General features: G+C 39.4%; 1 protein-coding gene across 1 annotated transcript in view; it reads left to right on the top strand.

Annotated features, from left to right (window-relative positions):
* Positions 1-12,402, top strand: part of LOC126235288 (glycerol kinase-like) — a 277,633-nt gene that overhangs the window by 80,084 nt on the left and 185,147 nt on the right. The gene's annotated exons all lie outside the window — the stretch shown is intronic.

Below are 12,402 nucleotides of genomic sequence, written 5' to 3'. Positions count from 1 at the left end.
CCCTGTTAAGAATGGTCTGTCTGATCATGATGCACTCACTGCTAGTTACAGTATATGGTATAGCTCCATACAGTAATGCAAAACAGTCCTCCAAAATAGTGCATTCCATTAATGATTTAACAATTCAAAATTTTAGGAAAAGCTTGCAACAGTTAGACTGGGATGAGGTATACAGGGAACATGATGTCAATTTAAAATTTAACCTATTTCATGATACCTTTGTGAGTATGTTTGAAAACAGTTTCCCTAAGAAAACAGTGAAATATAATTGTAAGAAACCATGTAAAAAGCCATGGCTTACTAAAGGGATAAAAAATATTGTAAACAGACAAGGGAAATGTATCTTATAGCTAGGAGGAGTAATGATCCTGAAACAGTGAAACATTATAAAAACTACTGCACTGTATTCAGAAAAGTTATTAAAAAACCCAGAAGTATGTCCATTATGTCTGAGATTAGCACATCTGATAATAAAATTAAAAGAATTTGGAAGATTGTGAAAAGGGAAACAGGGCAACCGAGAGCACAGGAAGACTGTATTTCTATCAAACACAATGAACAGTTTGTTAACAATAAGCCAGAAGTAGAAAACATTTTTAATAATCATTTTTTAAATGTTGTAGAGAAAATAGGATCCAGCTATTCATTAGAAAATGCAAGGCCGTATATGGAAGAGGCAGTACCTATGCAATTTGATAAAATTGAAATTCAACCCCCTCTTCTACTGATATTAGGAAAATAATAAAGTCACTCAAAAGTAAATGCTCACATGGAATTGATGGCATCTCCAATAGAGTACTAAAATCATGTTCCCAACAAATAAGTAGGATTCTTAGCCACGTATGTAGCAGCTCACTGAAACAGGGCATTTCTTCAGACAGACTGAAGTATGCTATTGTTAAACCATTGCATAAAAAAGGGGATGGATCTGATGCTAACAACTACTGCCCAATCTCATTTCTGACAGCTTTATCCAGAGTTCTTGAAAAAGTAATGTATTGAAGAGTAGCATCACATATTTATAAAAATGAAGTACTAACAAAATGTCAATTTGGTTTTCAGAAAGGCTTTTCAACAGAAAATGCTGTACATGCTTTCACCGATAAAACATTAAATGCATTGAATAACTGAACATCACCCATTGGGATATTTTGTGATCTCTCAAAGGCTTTTGCTTGTGTGAATCATGAAATTCTTCTAGATAAGCTTAGGTATTGTGGTATGAGTGGGACAGTGCACAAATGGTTTAATTCATATTTAACTGGAAGAATGCAGAAGGTTGAAATTAACAGTACAGATAGTCTGCAAAAACCAGCAGTGTCCTCTAACTGGGGAGGTATCAAGAATGGTGTCCCACAGGGTTCAGTCTTGGGTCCCTTATTGTTCTTAATATATATTAATGACTTGCCATTCTATATTCATGAAGATGCAAAGTTAGTTCTTTTTGCTGATGATACATGTATAGTAATCACACCCAAGAAGCAAGAATCAGCTGAGGAAATTGCAAATAATGTCTTTCAGAAAATTAATAAGTGGTTGTCTGCAAATGGACTGTCACTAAATTTTGAGAAAACTCAGTTTATACAATTCTGTACAGTAAATGGCATAACACCATTGATAAGTATAGACTATGAATGGAAGTGTTTTGCTAAGGCAGAACACTCTAAATTTCTGGGTGTGTGCTTTGATGAGAAATTAAATTGGAAGAAACACATTGATGAGCTGCTGAAACGATTAGATTCAGCTACTTATCCTATAAGGGTTTTTGCAAATTTTGGTGATAAACATATCAGTGAATTAGCCTACTATGCCTATATTCATTCACTGCTTTCATATGGCATCATATTCTGGGGAAATTCGCCATTAAGAGAGAAAGTATTCATTGCACAAAAGCGTGTAATCAGAATAATAGCTGGAGCCCACCCAAGATCACCTTGTAGACATTTATTTAAGGAATTTGAAATATTCACAGTTGTTGTTGTTGTTGTGGTCTTCAGTCCTGAGACTGGTTTGATGCAGCTCTCCATGCTACTCTATCCTGTGCAAGCTTCTTCATCCCCCAGTACCTACTGCAACCTACATCCTTCTGAATCTGCTCAGTGTATTCATCTCTTGGTCTCCCTCTACGATTTTTACTCTCCACACTGCCCTCCAGTACTAAATTGGTGATCCCTTGATGCCTCAGAACATGTCCTACCAACTGATACCTTCTTCTTGTCAAGTTGTGCCACAAACTCCTCTTCTCCCCAATTCTATTCAATACCTCCTCATTAGTTATGTGATCTACCCATCTAATCTTTCAGCATTCTTCTGTAGCACCACATTTCAAAAGCTTCTATTCTCTTCTTGTGCAAACTATTTATCGTCCATGTTTCACTTCCATACATGGCTACACTCCACAGAAATACTTTCAGAAACGACTTCCTGACACTTAAATCTATACTCGATGTTAACAAATTTCTCTTCTTCAGAAACACTTTCCTTGCCATTGCCAGTTTACATTTTACATCCTTTCTACTTCGACCATCATCGGTTATTTTGCTCCCCAAATAGCAAAACTATTTAACTACTTTAAGTGTCTCATTTCCTAATCTAATTCCCTCTGCATCACCCGACTTAATTCGACTACATTCCATTATCCTCGTTTTGCTTTTGTTGATGTTCATCTTATATCCTCCTTTCAAGACACTGTCCATTCCGTTCAACTGCTCTTCCAAGTCCTTTGCTGTCTCTGACAGAATTACAATGTCATCGGCGAACCTCAAAGTTTTTACTTCTTCTCCATGAATTTTAATACCTACTCCGAATTTTTCTTTTGTTAACCTTTACTGCTTGCTCAATATACAGATTGAATAACATCGGGGAGAGGCTACAACCCTGTCTCACTCCCTTCCCAACCACTGCATCCCTTTCCTGCCCCTCGACTCTTATAACTGCCATCTAGTTTCTGTACAAATTGTAAATAGCCTTTCTCTCCCTGTATTTTACCCCTGCCACCTTTAGAATGTGAAAGAGAGTATTCCAGTCAACATTTTCAAAAGCTTTCTCTAAAGTCTACAAATGCTAGAAACGTAGGTTTGCCTTTTCTTAATCTTTCTTCTAAGATAAGTCGTAAGGTTAGTATAGCCTCACGTGTTCCAACATTTCTACGGAATCCAAACTGATCTTCCCCAAGGTCCGCTTCTACCAGTTTTTCCATTCGTCTGTAAAGAATTCGCGTTAGTATTTTGCAGCTGTGACTTATTAAACTGATAGTTTGGTAATTTTCACATCTGTCAACACCTGCTTTCTTTGGGATTGGAATTATTATGTTCTTCTTGAAGTCTGAGGGTATTTCACCTGTCTCATACATCTTGCTCACCAGATGGTAGAGTTTTGTCAGGACTGGCTCTCCCAGTAGTTCTAATGGAATGTTGTCTACTCCCAGGGCCTTGTTTCAACTCAGGTCTTTCAGTGCTCTGTCAAACTCTTCACGCAGTATCGTATCTCCCATTTCATCTTCATCTACATGCTCTTCCATTTCCATAATATTGTCCTCAAGTACATCGTCCTTGTATAAACCCTCTATATACTCCTTCCACCTTTCTGCCTTCCCTTCTTTGCTTAGAACTGGGTTGCCATCTGAGCTCTTGATATTCATACAAGTGGTTCTCTTCTCTCCAAAGGTCTCTTTAATTTTCCTGTAGGCAGTATCTATCTTACCCCTAGTGAGACAAGCCTCTACATCCTTACATTTGTCCTCTAGCCATCCCTGCTTAGCCATTTTGCACTTCCTGTCGATCTCATTTTTGAGACGTTTGTATTCCTTTTTGCCTGCTTCATTTACTGCATTTTTATATTTTCTCCTTTCATCAATTAAATTCAATATTTCTTCTGTTACCCAAGGATTTCTATTAGCCCTCGTCTTTTTACCTACTTGATCATCTGCTGCTTTCACTACTTCATCCCTCAGAGCTACCCATTCTTCTTCTACTGTATTTCTTTCCCCCATTCCTGTCAATTGTTCCCTTATGCTCTCCCTGAAACTCTCTACAACCTCTCGTTCTTTCAGTTTATCCAGGTCCCATCTCCATAAATTCCCACCTTTTTGCAGTTTCTTCAGTTTCAATCTTCAGTTCATATCCAAGAGATTGTGGTCATAATCGATATCTGCCCCTGGAAATGTCTTACAATTTAAAACCTGGTTCCTAAATCTCTGTCTTACCATTATATAATCCATGTGATATCTTTTAGTATCTCCAGGATTCTTCCAGGTATACAACCTTCTTTTATGATTCTTGAACCAAGTGTTAGCTATGATTAAGTTATGCTCTGTGCAAAATTCTACAAGGCGGCTTCCTCTTTCATTTCTTCCCCCCAATCCATATTCACCTACTATGTTTCCTTCTCTCCCTTTTCACAGTACCTTCGCAATACATATATTCGCTTATGAAATTTGTCATTAAAAACCCATTCCAATTCAAAAATAACAGCGAAGTGCATAGCTACAACACTAGAAGAAAGAATGATATTCACTATTCTGGATTAAATCCCTTTTTGGCTCAGAAATGGCTTAATTATGCCGCCACAAAAATGTTTGGTCATTTTCCAATTAGTATTAAGAGTCTGACAGATAGCCAACCAACTCCTTCTACTCAATAGATGAATTCTTAGATATGAAGTAATATATGTAAAAAAAAATTAATTGATTAATTAATTATCTTGTGTAAAGAAAACTTTTGCTAAAGTGACACATTCCACATCGTTATGAAATGTCATATTCATTATCTATGGAACAAAGATTAATGTATGTATGTATATAAGGAAATCAGATGATCCTAGTTGTGTTAAGTTTTTGGGGTATATTTAGGCAATAAATTATCTTGGGCCCAAAATGCACAATATATTAGTGGTAAGCTGTCAAGAGAAATTTATCTGTTAAGGTGACTTTGGCTTGTGTACCCAAAAAGTATGTTAGAACACCCTATTTTTCTTTCTTCCAAAGCATACTAACATATGGTATTATTTTATGGGGAAACTCTAGTTGTGTGCCTGATGTCTTAATACTGCAGAAAAAACTGCTAGGGTAATTACTGGGTCTCCTTATAAGGCACACTGTAAACCATTGTTTTGTGAACCTAATATTCTGACTGTAGAGACCAATTCTCCAAACAGGAGTGAAGATCCATACGTGGTCACCAGGATGGTAGACAACAGGGCGGTGGCTCGGCGATTGTTTTCTTGAGCGTGCAGTGTGCATAGTCGAGCTAATTGCCGAGCTTCCTCAGCTCTGGTTATCACCTGGCTGATGTAGTCATCGTCCACATCATCAACATGTAACAGAAACTCCATGTCCATCATTGTAGTCGCCTCATGCCCATGTACCAGGAAAAAGGATGTAAATCCTGTGGTGTCTTGTTTGGAGGTGTTGTAGACAAACGTCATGAAAGGTAGCACCTCATCCCAGTTGCTCTGCTCAACATTGATGAACATTGATAGCGTGTTGGCAAAGGTCTTATTAAGGCATTCAGTAAGCCCGTTAGTTTTCGAATGGCAGGCAGTCATCATGTGATGAGTAATGCTGTACCAACGATTTATCTCTGTCACAAGATTCAATTGAAAAACTTTCCTTTGATCCATAATTAATGACCTTGGAGCACCATGTTTTAATACAATGTCTTCCACAATGAATTTGGCTACCTTGGATGCTTTGGCTGTTTTCACGGCTTTTGTAATGGCATAGCGTGTCAGATAATCAGTGCAAATAATAATCAATAAATTTCCACTAGCAGATGTTGGAAATCATCCAAGAAGGTCAATCCCAACATGCTGGAAAGGCATTTTGGCTGGTGGAATTGGTATGAGTCGGCCAGATGGTTTCTGAGGAACTGTCTTTCTCTTCTGGCACTCTCAACAGTGCTACACATAGTGACGGACAGTCCTTAATTAACCTAGCCAGAAAAATCTCTTGTGAATTCTATTGTATGTCGTAATAAATCCTAAATGTCTGGCCTCAGGGTATCATGGAATTTCTGTAGAACATCTAAGTGCATATGTTTAGGAATCACTGATAGCCATCTCTTTCCAAATGGATCAAAGTTTTTCTTGCAAAGTAATCCATTAACTACCTTAAATTGTCCTTTCACGTCCTCTGACTGATTTAAGGCAAGCATAATTTGAGATATCTTGGTGTCCTCCTTTTGCTCAGCAGAGAGATCCTGGAGTGCAGCGAGACAGTCACTATCTTTATCAAAGTCTTGATGGTCCTGCACAGGGTTTCTTGAGCAACAGTCGGCATCTTGGTGTTTTCTTCCACTTTTGTACACTATGGTAATGTCATACTCTGGAAAACATAGTGCCCACCTGGTGAGTCGTCCTGTTGGATCCTTAAGACCTATCAGCCAACAAAGTGAATGATGGCCAGTAACAACTGTGAATGGCCTTCCATAGAGATACTGTCGAAATTTGCACATGGCAAAGATCACAGCAAGACATTCACTTTCTGTAGCTGAGTAGTTTCTCTCAGCTTTTGTAAGTGTCCTAGAAGCATAGGCTATAACCTTCTCTTTTCCATCCAAAATTTGCATCAGAACAGCACCAATCCCATACCCACTGGCATCTGTGTGTAGTTCTGTAGGTGCTCTCCCATCTTACAGACCAAGTAGAGGGTCAGTCTTCAGAGCTTTTCACAGCACATCAAAAGAATCTTGTTGAGCACCACCCCAGATAAATTTAGCATCAGCTTTTAACAACTCTTGGAGTGGCCTGGCTTTGATACAAAAGTCTTTGATAAAACAATGGTAATAAGAATATAACCCGAGGAAGCTTCTCACATCTCTAATACTTTTAGGAATAGGAAATTCCATTATAGATCTCACCTTTTCTGGGTCTGGCCACACACCTTTGTTTGACACAAGGTTTCCAAGTATTTTGATTTTTTTGCTCCAAAGAGACACTTCCTTGGATTAAGTTTCAGTCCACCTTGTTGGAGACACTTAAGAATGGCCCTCAGTGTTTTTATATGTTTATCAAATGTCTCTGAGAACACTATACTGTCATCTAAGTAAGAAAGACACATCGTCTACTTCAGATGATGTAGAACATTATCCATCATCCATTCAAAAGTTACTAGTGCATTATACAAACCAAATGGCATTACCTAAAACTCACACAGGCCCTCAGGGGCGATGAATGCGGTTTTCTCATGATCAGCCTCATCTACTTCAATTTGCCAGTATCCTGGGTACATGTCCATGGTTGAGAAAAACTTAGTCTCCTTCAGACAATCTAGTGTATCGTCAATTTGTGGAAGAGGGTAAACGTCCTTTTTAGTTATCTTATTAAGCTTCCTGTAATCAACACAAAAGCGCCAACTGCCATCCTTATTCCTGACAAGGACCACTGGTGATGACTATGGGCTCTGCGAAGGCTGAATGATGTCATTCATCATTTTCTCTACCTCGGCACAAATTATTTGATGTTCCATTGCTGACACACGGTATGCTCTCTGGCTTATTGGTTGATGTTCTCCAGTGCTAATCCAGTGCTTCACCGTCAATTTGTCTAATTTGCTCTTCACTTATGGATTGAAGCATTCAGAGAACTCTTGAAGAATGACAAGTAGTTTCTTCTGCTGTTCCTTAGTGAGATCTGGTGATAGTCAAGCTAGAAGATCTTGTCTCGTAGTGGTAGCGCTAATTTCACCCACAGACTCTGCATGGGAGGTTTCTATGACGCTCAGCTGTTCTTCAATTAACGGCTCAGTGTTTGCTACACATATGTGTCTTGGAAGGATCTGCGGTTCTCGGCAACAGTTAACTATCCACAATTCACTGAATCCATTCTTAAACAAGACAACATAGGATGGGATGACCAAGTTATTCTTCAGTGGTATGCTTCTCTTACAATCCACTACAAAATCCATGGGTTGATGCATGGCATGAAATGTGACAGTTACCTTTCTAGTGCTCACTGCAGGAGTGATAACTTCATCCAGCACTCATAGTCTCCACAAACTTGGATACGCATCTTCCTGTCCACAGTATCTCATCTTTTCTAGCATAATCACTGAGCGACCACAATCTATAATTTCCTGAGAAGCTTTCAAAAAGTCCCATACGAGAATGGCGTTATGACTACACTCTTGTAAGATGAAAAATTCTAAGGACTGTGTATGGCCACTTATACCCACGTGAATGGCACATCTTCCTGTAGGTTTTACATATTTCCCATTAGCCACCTTCAGCAGAGATGTTTTGTTGTTGACAAAAACGGTTTTCTGCAACTGGTGACAGTACTTCTCTGAAATGACTGACTAAGATGCTCCAGAGTCTGTAAGAGCTTGGGCTGGTTGGCCATCCACGAGGAGATTGACATAGTTTCCTATCATTTTTGTAGTGATCGACTGTGGACGATTTTTCTCTTCAGCAACCTCACCTCCAAGGAAGATCGCACCCTTTAGTTTTCCAGGTTGCGGCAGCTAGGTGATCGGCTGGAGCTTCTAAACAGTGATGGAGACCTTGTTTAGTGTGTTGGGGAGCCTCCTCTCCAGTGGCTATCTCACAGCGATGGTGACCTACGTCGTCCTGCACCCTCACCTTCTTGTTCATCTTCGTTGTCCTGGAGTTGGTGTTGGTTAAGATTGGTTTGCTGTCTTCTGGCACAGACGTCGTCAAATATCCACTGCCTTTCTCAACAATAGTGCACCACATGTTCTGGTGATCCACAATGGAAACATACTGGTTGGTTATCCTGGGGCTTCCAGATGTCAGTCTTCCTTGGTGCTCAAACAGGTCCCTCATGTGGCATTGTAGTAATGTAACTCCACCTGGGTCTCGACTTTTTCACCGTTTTAAAGGGAAATGAAGGATGAGAGATTGGGTTCAATGTCTGTTTCACTTTCTCCCTTATGACCTCTTGAAGCGTGTTGGTTTTTTGCTCGCCATGCAGTTCAAGCGCCTTCTGAACTTCCTCTCTCACTATCTGATGAAGAACACTTGTGAAATCAGTTTCTTCCTCCATCACAGACATTGATACAATGTCAAACGTCTTGTGTGTAATTCTTTTTTGGTGCATTGTCTTGATATACTGGCACAATTTATGAAATCATCTGCTGTCGAAACTTCCTTCAGGAATAGGGCTTGATACATGTCCTCAGCAACACCCTTCATGGGATGTGCAACCTTGGCTTCCTCCTTCATTCTAGGATCCACTATTTTACACATCTCAAAGACGTCTTGAATGTAGGATGCTGTAGTTTCTCCTGGATGCTGTGCCCCGCATTTTAATTTATCTTCAGCCTTGCACTTCTGTCATTGTGTGTCACCGAAATACTTACGCAGTTCCACCTGGAATACTTCCCAGCTTGTGAACTTCTCCTTGTTATTCTCATACCATTGCTTGGCAGTGCCCTCCAATATGTTAGCCAAACACACAGTGTCATACTATTCGTTGAATTTGGCTGTACATTCATATACCTCCAGCACTTGTTTGAATCTTGGTCATCATCACCAGAGAACCCAGAAGGACGTCTTATGTGGTGGCACACCATTGCTGTCACTGTAACGCCCTCTTCTTCTTCTGTCACTGTTAGATTGTGATCTGCTGAATATGGTTCAAACTCGGCTTTCTCGCCACGTAAATGGCAGCTCTGTCATGGCCTGTTGGGAGCCACTGTGTCGTTGATAATGTGTGCTATCACAAGTTCCAATACCCAGCGTTGCCACTAGAATCATGTCATGTAGAAGAAGGTGTAATTAGATGACTGGTGAACACTAACTTCATTTAACGAAGGTTTATTCAGCACTTGCACATACAAGAGCATGGAGCGAACTGCCTCCAGCCAGAACACATACAGTATATATACAGCTACAGAACATTCCAGTACAATGATTCTTGACATTTGTGTATACTTCTAGAACGTATGTGAATGGAATATAGAAATTAAAATTGTACAGTCCAGCTGAATTTCGAACTCAGGACACGCTATGCCCCAGTTTAGTATCATAACCACTACACCACAGTGTTACTCAGCTTCTTCTGCCACAACATAAACATGTACTACAGTGGTGGGTGAGGGATAAATATCTACTGTCCCCTGAATTACCCCCATTTGATTTTGTATTTATAACCATTTCATCAGACGAGAAGTGCTGTTCTTCCTGCCACCAAACTTCACTAATTCCCACTATATCTAATTTCAGCCTATTCATTTCCCTTTTTACCATTTCTAAACTACCTATGTGATTAAGAGATCTAACATTGCATGCTCCAATCTGTTTCTCCTGATGATGACATGCTCCTGAGTAGTCCCTGCCTGGAGGTCTGAATTCAGACTATTTTGCCATTGGTATATTTTACCCAAGAGGATGCCATCATCATTTAACCATACAGTAAAGCTGCATGCCCTAGGGTAATATTACAGCTGTAGTTTCCCATTGGTTTCAGCCATTCACAGTACCATCACAGGGAGGCCATTTTGGTTGGTGTTACAAGGTCAGTCAGTCAATCATCCAGACTGTTGCACCTGCAACTACTGGAAAGGCTACTGTCCCTCTTCAGGAACAATATGACTGTCTGACCTTTCAACAGATACCCCTCCATTGTGGCTGCACCAGTGGTATGTCTGTCTGTATCACTGAGGCATGCAAGCCACCCCACCAAAGGCAAGGTCCATTGTATATTTTGATACCTGTAGTAATTTGTGGGTTTGGTGTGCTTTCTAAATGTCCCTTTTTGAAATGTCTACTTCTTTCTCATTTATTCTCAGTCAGTATAATAGTCAACAACAATTCTCATTAATAATTTTGCGCTATCTTCAATCAGTCTCTTCAGTTCAGAGTATTTTTTCAGTTTAAGATCTTGTTTTATCTGCCTGATGTACTGAAATTTTAGTGTTCTTGTGTGTTATTCATAGGTATTTGATATTCTATTAATTTGACAATAAAGGGGCGTTGTATGTATAGGTGTCCATTGCTTCAGTCCCTTCATTCCTTGACAGCCCTCCACAATGCTCTTTTTCTCACGATGTTGTTGAATACTTCTTCATTGGCTCTTCTCTCTGTCCATGAAATATATAGGACTCTCTTCCAACACTATGCTTCAAAGGCCTGTAGTGTTTTCTATTTTGGCTCCCTGCTGCTGCTCCAAACAAAAGGTTTTACATACTGTTTCTGTGCGATTAAACTATTTTTCTTCTATACTAGTGGAGCTAGTACAAAATAAGGTGGCCCCTGAGCAGAAACCAATTCTCATCCTGAGTGCTAGGTGTGTCTATTCCTTTGTTCTGAAGGGGCGGCCACCTCAGTTAACTGTTTTTTGCTGATCTGTGCACTTCAAGTATTCTTGTTGTTACTTCCATGCTACATAGCATGGTGCTGCAGGCTTCACTCACCACAGGAAATTTCTTTGTAATCAGGCATGTGTGATTATATGCAGTGGTATTAAACTTATGTTGTAAGAGGCAAACAAGGAAGGAAAAATCTCACCAAAAAATGTGCTTCAGAGCATCACAGGAAATGCTAGCCATTCCATATGCATGAAAAAACATTAAAGAAGGAAGGGAAACATAGCTACTTCAGGAAATATGCAAAAGGAAGAGAAGACAATTTTATTTCCGCAAATCTGATGAACAAGTTGTCAGGGGACTAATCTCTAATTTCCACATATGTTCTTTATTTTACATTTTGTATATTGTAGTAAGAGACATTGTCCACTACATTACATTTGTAATCCTTTAACATTCATGAAATTTCTTTATGATAGTGCATACTTGAACTTGTTTTGCTTTGGTTGATGGTTTATTTATGCAACTATTTCTTCTTTGGTACTCTAGTGAGACCTAATTGATTATGAATTACTGTATTTACTGACATAACCTGTTCATAAGATCATTTGTGAACTCACTAGGTACAGCTTACAAGTAACGTGAGATATACTGTTGTGAATAAGCTTTAGTTTTCATCTCTCCTACCACACAGTGCCTGATCAGAAGCAAACCTCCACCACTGCCATTGTTCCCTCCACTGCTGCACTGGTATGGGCCAAGTTATTTTAAGTACACTCTAGCTGCTTCCTCTTTTTGAATGCCGTTTTAGCATGTGCATCTACTTTATTTAATATCCTGAAATGATCTAACACCCTCTGTAAGTCTCCTGCCCAGGTACTTGAAGATGGTGAGTTGCTTCAGATTGTCTCCACCCAGATGTTGGTTTGCAGCTATTTGAACTTTGCTGCATACAAAGATTTCAGTTTTCGTCTATCTACCAGAGCTGTTTAATTTTGTGTTCCCAATTAGTTATAATTAAGTAAATAAATTATCTCCCAATCTGCTCACTAATAGTAATGTTTAAGTTTGAATAGTTTCATTATTCATCAGCCTCCAAGAAGAGTTTACTGAGTTTTGGGAGATGCTATGAACCTTAG

Source organism: Schistocerca nitens, chromosome 2, assembly GCF_023898315.1.
Source record: "Schistocerca nitens isolate TAMUIC-IGC-003100 chromosome 2, iqSchNite1.1, whole genome shotgun sequence".
Classification (NCBI taxonomy): domain Eukaryota; kingdom Metazoa; phylum Arthropoda; class Insecta; order Orthoptera; family Acrididae; genus Schistocerca; species Schistocerca nitens.
Note: the sequence above shows the minus strand (reverse complement) of the source record. Positions and strands in the feature narration are given on the sequence as shown.